An 8,702-nucleotide genomic window follows, 5' to 3' on the forward strand; every position below is an offset into this window, starting at 1 on the left:
GAGGATTTAAGGAGACATGAAATTATGCTTCTGCATCACACTGGAAAAATCTATAACATTAATTCCAACTATCTTGCACACCTCTCATTCACTTAATCCTAGTATAACACTGAAAAAGATCCCCAAGATAAGGAGAGGTTACACCTTCAACATATCCCCCTCAACCTAAAGACAGTGAAGATGCAATCATTCAAACATTTTATAGGACTTTAGAGACGTACCATGTGCTCAAAACTAAGACATGCACCTGCAACTATCTGTATGTACAATTAGAACTTGCACGTTTTCATAGTAGCAACCACACTACAAAAACCTGAAAGGCATGTGAAGAGTAGGGTGACTTATTTTAACTAGACGAAACATGGTTTCTCTACCTTAATAGGACACCCCTACATGTCAAATCTAACAGTTGTAGCAATACAACTTTGATCCACTACAAGTCTAAAAAGCTGATAGCGAACAAGAACCTGCAACTTAGGGTACCTTTTTTGCTTTCTGACCCTCCATCCTCCAAGTTATCAAATGAAACTTGTACCTGTTCATCCATAAAAGAAACCCTTCCTTGATGCGTGGAAGACTAGAAAGCCTATCAATGTTGACTTCGAGATCCTCTACCAGTCTCCTTATGAGCTGAAAGTTTGATTCAAAAAATTTGCAATAATGTAGGCCTCCATGGCTTTGCCAAACAACTTTTAAGCCTTGCGTCTTCACCATATGAGTTTTGAACACCTTAGAACTTTTCCAAATGTCCATGTCATGGACAAACGTATTGAGAGATCCCTTAAGCTCTTCAACATATTGGGCAAGCATTGCTTGCACTTGTGCTAGCATCAAGAAACAAAGAGAATGTTGTCTCTACAATTTTCAAAATTGTAGTAAGGAAAGGATGGGAATCAAGGCCTTCGCACTTCTTTTGGAGACCTTTGCAAGGATTCAACTTTCCAATTTAGAAGCTTCAAGTCCACAGCTAGCAATGAAGTGATGCCATGGTAAGGAGGTGGCTGATACTTCCATTAGATGTAAGCTTGACCCAGGTTTCCTCGTTGGACAAAATTGCATTCTGCACAACTTGCAAATAGCTGGAAATGTTTGATCCTTGTTCTGCTTCTTTCTCATGCCCCTCCCCTTTCTCAAGGCTCATAACACTAGCTTCAAGAGATGATCCGTCTCCACAAGCACTGCGTTAAGACGATGCATTCACATCTCATGATTCCTCTGTCGTGGTACAAGATGGCCTCCCCTTCAACTTTAGACTTGAAATTTTTAAGCCTTCCACCTTAGACCGCAAATTTGCAAGACTGTTTTGAACCTTTGCCAATTCTTCCCTATGTTTTTCATCACTCTTCTGAAATTGAGAGATGAAATTCTTCAAGATGCTAGACACGGCTCGTGCCTTAATTTGGAATGTGGAATCTTGTTCATGATCCGATGTGGTGTTCTTCTTCACAGTGAGAATGGCGTATAGCGAGAGTCGTCTCTCACTTGTAGTGACTTTGCCACAAAGATTGCAGTTTTCAATATTCTCCTTGCCAAACATACCTTCAAACGCTTGAATTTCGATAGGAGATGTTGCTGCAAGTAGGCATCCTAACAGATAGACTACAATGGATGCAGAGCAAATGGACCGTGGAAGGCTATGGTATGGCTCACAAGTCAAGATAAAATCTTAAAGGTTGTGTGTGTGTGTGTGTGTGTGAGAGAGAGAGAGAGAGATCATTTGAAATGATACAGTCTTTTGCTTGGAATTTCAAAAAACTCTCCTCTATAAGTGTTAACCCTCACGAACACCCTATCACCTTTGATGGACGTATATTATTTATTTGATTGACTCATGGACCGGGCTTGTCTGTCCAATAGATGTGTAGGTGATTGCATGAGAGGCACATCACTTATCTTATTTTTACAGTAGTCTTCCAACGATCGGCCACTTTGGGCGTCCATGTGTGAATGGGTCAAAATCTTATAAAAGGTCCATTTGACCTAAAAATCCTAATTCTTGGAGGTGTGAGCTAAGAAGTGCTCTTGCTCCATCGCTCTCTCCTTCTCTTTCGTGTGCTCACGTGCGTATGTGTGTGTGTATGCGAGAGAGAGAGAGAGAGAGAGAGTGATCGAGCATTGCGGCAGCATCGGCGGCAACGAGGTGATTGAGTGCGGCATCGACGACAGCTCCTTCTTCTTCATAGCACAGGATCCTTCACGACAGAAGCATTGAGCGGTGAGTGACACACCATTGTTTCTTTAAGCTTGCTAGGACTCTCTAGTTGTGTGCTTGCAACCTTTTGAGGCTCCCACACAATGCACTGGCAAGTTCCCAGCTTTCAACACGTGCGGCAAAGCGCACATTTTTGGCACCACTGCTGGGGATGCCTTGCACTAAGCTTGAGGAGCACTCACTGCTACCTCTGGAAGCCTTTCTTTCATTTGTTGTCTAGTTTTTGTGAGTTCTATGATAACTGTTAAGTGGCTTTAGTGTGCAGTTTTAGTTATGTCCGTGTGTAGTGTGATGTGTTAGACAGTATGGGTGCATTGTTAATTAGGGTCGATTAGTGTTGATTAGGAAGCTTAGACAGAGCCGCATGAGATGCAACAGTGTGCGTGCTTCAGAGAGGCTTTGTGCGTGAGCTCGGCACCCACGTGCAACATTATTCACCGGAAAAAATTTAAAAAGCATTATCCAGTACCCAATATGTGCCCTCCAGTATATAAGTACCAGTACCACTATACGAGTATATCAGTACCAGTATCAGTATACTAGTATACCAGTACCAGTACAAGTATACCAGTATATCAGTACCTGTACCACTATACTAGCATATCAGGAACATTAAAAATAAAAAATAAAAAAACTTACCATTATAAGTATACCAGCTCAGAAGTTTGAGACCAAAGAGAAAATTTAAGAAAAAATACAAACAAAAGAAAAAAATTATGTGTGCCAATACCAGCACACAAGAGCCACTATACCAATACGAGTAAGTCTGTGTGCGCCCAGTTGGCTATGGTAGATAGTGAGCTGGTTGAGTTTAATGTCTGAGTGTCCAGTGCCAGTAGTACCAATGCTAGTACTAGTAGTGGTAGCACTGCAAGTACAAGTACACACCAGTTTACTAGTACCCATAAACCAGCTCGTAAGGCACCCATCATTTCATCATCAATGCAAGCATACATGTCGTGTTGTTGCAAAGCTCCTTCCCAAAATATACATTTCTTTTTGTGAAAGGCTACCATATCCTTTAATGGATCTAGATACTCTATTTCATCATCGTATACATCATTGCACCAACTCTTAGTAGCATCACATGTGTCACCATCATAGGTTGGCTCATCCTCGTCAATTTCACTCTCATCATCTTCACTTATCGTGCTAGTGCTCAAACTTTTGAACTCATCTATTATGTCCTTGCCATTTTGCATAATGGGCACACATATGTCTCCAAAACTGCACTACATACTTCATTTGCATCGACTTTGAGCATATGGGCATTCACACCTGTATCCAAGCTATTATCCTTGCTAGCATGAGCATCTTTAATCATGACCTTTATGCACATAAAGGTCATCCACACTATCCATACCACGTATTGACAAAGGAAACTTCCTGCCTGTAGCAACACATAGGTTTCTGTATTTTTGTAGGGCTATCTTTAATGCTTTACACATGGATTTGGGCTCTTTCTCTTGCACTTTCATATTAAGGACCCCCCGCAATAGACTTGTGAATACCCGTACTCTTTGGCAATCATATTAAGGACCCACAGCAATAGACTTGTGAATACCCGTACTCTTTGGCAATTCGTAAATGCCAAAAAAAAAAATCTTCTTTAGACATGGCTTCCACATGCAACACGGCATCTTGATAGACTCTCCAAGCATCATCAAATCTTGACCAAAACTCTGCAACAGACTCATGTTCTTGCATAAATAAACTAGTGACATGTTTCCATGCATCTTGGTGAGCAATCGACTTCTTAAAACGCTTCAAAAATCATCTCTTAAGCATGACCCAATTGCCCTTATCATCTTGTGACAAGCACTCAAACCATTCTCTTGCATTACCTCTAAGCACCAGATTGATGCCTGCAAGCTTTTGCGCCTCACTTGGAATTGCACAGCATAAGATACAAGCCAATCCTCTGCATCCTCAGAACTTGTGAAAATTGATGGTTGCAATGGCACCACCATCATGAAACACCCTTAAAAATCCAAAATGTGGATACATCACTGCTCATAGTCCAAATTCTGGGTGCACAACCGGCAATTTTCCACTCCCCAATGCGATCGCCAAAGGATGATGGAGCAAAAACGTCTTGCAAACACTCCCACACCCAGACGACTCAACACAACGCAAGTAATTTACTTAATTCCACCCCACACAACCACCACTCTAGAGTTCAATCAAAATTCTCCCCACAATCACTATTCAAAATTAAAACACCTCGACCTACAAGCCCTTGCTTGCCCGCAGACACTACAAGGTGAGTCAAGTTGATCAACCCTTGAAATCACACTTGATGGTGACCAAAATATACAAGAGAAACCATCAAAAACTCAAAAACTCCAGCCACAAAACTCCTCTCTCAAACCATTGCAAAACCTTCACCAAACTCCACTCTGGTGGACTCTTTGGAGTAGCCTCAACCCTAATGGCACCGATATAGGGTCACATAGTCTTGCAAAAAGCCTCACCTTCTTCCCTCAATTCCTTGCACCCACACATCCATGGAAACCTTAAAAATTCCATAGACTCTCTTGAGTGCAAAATTAAAGAGAAAAAGCTCTCATTCACTCCTCCACACACTCGAAAATACGATGCGAACGTGAAGGGACTGCATTAGACCACTATTGGAGCCCTGTTTCCTCCCACACACACAAATGTGAAAGTTCCAATATTGTAATTCAAAATTTATATGTGAGCCTCAACACTTATGACACTGTGACTGATGTGGCAATTTAAAGCCTTTTCACATCATTTTTGGCCATTTTTTTACCTTTTTGACCCCAGCTTTGTCCAGCTTTTACCCTTGGCGGGCGTTTTTCGTGGGAAAAATACCAAACGGACTCCAAAACCCACCAGATTTTGCAAGCTTTGTTCTTGATAGCCAAACATCATTTCCACATGCTCACATACCACTTTTTATCACTTCTAGGATGGTTCACACACCGCTCCATATCAGGCGCCGCAAATAGACAGTTACCGTATATATGTCAGTTTTCCCGGGTAGGATGAGAGTGCCCACACTTTTTGCTTGTATAATTTACATTCCAAAAAGCCTAAGCACATTTCCTAGAGCCAAAAGAAGCCACTTGAGACCATATCCAAGGCCTCGATCCCCTATACAGGCATGTACGTGTGCCCGACTATCAACAAGCAAGCATGACTATTTACAATCTGTACACGTCGTATCTTTTTTAAAACTTGAAACCACTTTTCAAAGCTCCCAAATGCATGTATTTACATCCTTTTGTACATATACCCATGCATATATAAACTACTTTGTACATACCGAAAGTGGTTTATCATCATTGCCCAACCCCAAGTTGAGCATTTATGCTCAACACTCGCATCAAATAGTGACATAAAACCACAAACGCGATCCCAAACTTCCACCTAGATCATATGGAAACTTATCCATCTACATAGGGCCAACAACATGCTCAAGCACGTTGCTCAAGTCAACGAAAAAATCACATATTTTCTTGTGAAAGTATTGCCATTCACGGGGATCTCATGCATGATATGAATCTTCTCCAAGATTGGCACATGCCATGTTGTACCATACTTTGTTCCAATCTGCCAAACCGACAAATACCTCAAAATGCATCTCATAACTAGAGCCCATTTGATCGACAACCATAAATCCCACATTATCTTCCTGATGCATTGATGCATTCACTGCTCTTCATTCCCTATTTCCAAGAGATCATCACTCCAAACATTAACAGCTCCATTCCAAAATTGAAAACACTCTTGAAAAATTGTTACTGTATGTGTCATTCTTCCCGGGTAGGATGAGAGTGCCCACACTTTTTGCTTGTATTATTTACATTCTAAAAAGATTAAACACATTCCCTAGAGCCAAAAGAAGCCACCTGGGAGCACATCCAAGACCTTGATACCCTATCCAAGCATGTACGTGTGCCCGACTGTCGGCACGCAAGCATGACTGTTTACAATTTGTACACGTCGCATCTTTTTTAAAACTTGAAACCACTTTGCAAAGCTTCCAAATGCATGTATGTACATCCTTTGGTACATATGTCCATGCATATACAAACTACTTTGTACATACCATAGGTGGTATATCATCGTCTGCAAACTCAGCATTTTGTAACTCATCGCCTTGAATAGGGAGCGCTAAGCGGCGTAGACCAACCTGCTATGAAACCAAAAATCTGCTCATCGCCTCAGCATAGAAAAGAAAAAAGGAAGGAGGCAAGAGGGCAGCCCTCTGTGTCCAAACGTGTGAGCATGAAGCGGACTCCTTTACCTCGTGCCAGAAGCACATGGCTGTGTGTACGTCTATAAAGAGCTGACACACCTATGATTCAAGCATCTAAGAAGCCCATCTTGCGTAGAGTGCCCTCCAAAAAGTCCCAATCAACTCTATCGTAAGCCTTCTCAAAATCGAGAAAAAGAATCACCAAATCCTCAACACATGAAGGCACGCGAGGGCAGATGTTTCCCAGAAAGTACAGATTTTATAGAGGATACTACGCTCCTTGACAAAACCTGTTTAAATCCCATGTATAATACTCTCTACAAGTGCTTGAATCCTCAAACTTAAAGCCTTGGCAAGAATTTTGTAGGCCGAGTTGAGGATGGTGATGGGCCGCCACTCTCAAATCTTATACAAGGGCCACCCTCCTTTGGAATGAGGTAGATCAAGCCCTCACTAATGCTGTCAGGCATCTCTCCTATGAGCAAGATGTACTAAAAAGTGCTACAAAGATCTTAGCCAAGCAAGTACCAGTACTCTAAGAACAAACTGGGAGTCAAATCATCCTCACACAGGGACAGTTGCCCGGGGAAGTGCTATGAGGGCCTCGTGGAGCTCCTCAAGTTACAGAGGCAGATCAAGCCTAGCGCATCTCCTCAATCACAAGACAAGGCATATGTGCCCAAATCTACTCTCTACATGCATCCTGACACTCTCATTGAGGCTCTGCAGACAATAGGTCACGGTAGAAGTCAGTAGAAACGGCACGCATATCCTCTAGCTTTGAAGCAACTGACCCGTCAGGCCTCCTCAAATGGTTGACACTCGCGTTGCATGTAGGGGTCCCACTGTCTCAAAGAATTCCCGGGTCACTCATTCACTGACCTAGGTCCACTGAGATGCCTGTCGATGGAAAGAAAACTCATGGTGCCTCTCGTCTGTGCTGGCAACCTCCTGGCAAGCCTCTTGCAATCGCTCCTCCAACCAAGGACTGTCTGGGTGCTGCTCCTACATCCTCAGCAAGGACGCAATGCTCGGTCGGAGACGTTGCTCCTTCTCCCTCGGTGCATCCAGGCAGGTGGTAGACTTCTAAAGAAAGAACTAACTAAGCTGAGCAAGTCCAGAGGCCACTCTGTTAGCAGGGGAGTCATGTGTGTCCAAGATCTTTGTCTCTGAGCTCAGAGTCTAGCAAGATCCTCTCAGGGATGCGTAGCATCGTGCTCCCCGTCCTCTGTCTATTTGTCACTATGAGGATCACTGGTGCATTGTCCAAAAAAGATATCCCAGCTAGAATGCAAACTGTCCCACCCAAGTCACAAAAGTAGTCACTAGCGTAGAAGATAGATTCGCTCCTCCCACCTACGGTCAGAAGGACAGGCTGTCTGGGGGCCTCACAAAGCCACATTACTGCCAAACATCTCAAGCCCTCAATCATACATAGCCTCTCCCAAGCTCCCAACTCGGTGCCATGCACAGTAGCATGGCTACCTCCAATCCTGCTAGAGGGGTCCTCCAACATGCACCATTGCACCATTGCTCTACATGCGGCAGAGACTCTACAATGTGACACCAAAGCTCAACACGTGCACTCGCCACATTGGGCGCATAGATGTTTAGGAAACCCAAGAGGCAACCCTAAACCTTCATAATAATCCATTGAGCCCTGCCAAACACAATAATATCTCCATTCACAATGGCCTGCTGCCAAGAGTCCGCAATAGTCATACATACACCTCCCTGGATACCACCAGGTGGAAATGCAATTGTTCAAAAAGTCTCATATCTACCATGCAAAAGCTGACCACATTGTCTAATGCGGGTCTCACATAGATGATGCTCCTGTAGCATAAGAAGATAGATCTCTCCTCCCACAAGGCATAGCTTAAGCTCCTGACGTAATCGGCCCCTCTGGCGCTGAAACTAGGGCCCACCTAATCCCTGCACATTCCATGAGACAATCCTCATCGAGAGTGAGAGAGAATTGATGTTGCAGAAAAAGCTAATCGTGCTATCTTTTAGGTTGGCTTGGATGGTGAATAATCTGCATTTGAGCGTCCTCGAGATAGGTGTGACTACAAAGAGGGGCTGGCCCATGCCTAAGAAGAACAAGCAGTGTGCAGGGCAACCTCCTCTGTCTAGGAGTCCTCATGTAGGTGCACATAGCATGGCGGGCTCTATGTATCAGTGAAGAAGTGAACCACAATGTTTCTACATCATGCCGAGTCTAGAGGCGTCACTCAAAACTTGGCAAACAGCCACAAAGTC

At 43.3% G+C, this 8,702-nt stretch overlaps 1 pseudogene; it reads right to left on the minus strand.

Moving 5' to 3' along the window:
• Positions 1-474: 474 nt before the first annotated feature.
• LOC147438976 (uncharacterized) lies at positions 475-3,414 on the minus strand (annotated as a pseudogene).
• Positions 3,415-8,702: the final 5,288 nt, after the last annotated feature.

This window comes from Adiantum capillus-veneris, chromosome 16 (genome assembly GCF_014529385.1).
Source record: "Adiantum capillus-veneris isolate H3 chromosome 16, ASM1452938v2, whole genome shotgun sequence".
NCBI lineage: Eukaryota > Viridiplantae > Streptophyta > Polypodiopsida > Polypodiales > Pteridaceae > Adiantum > Adiantum capillus-veneris.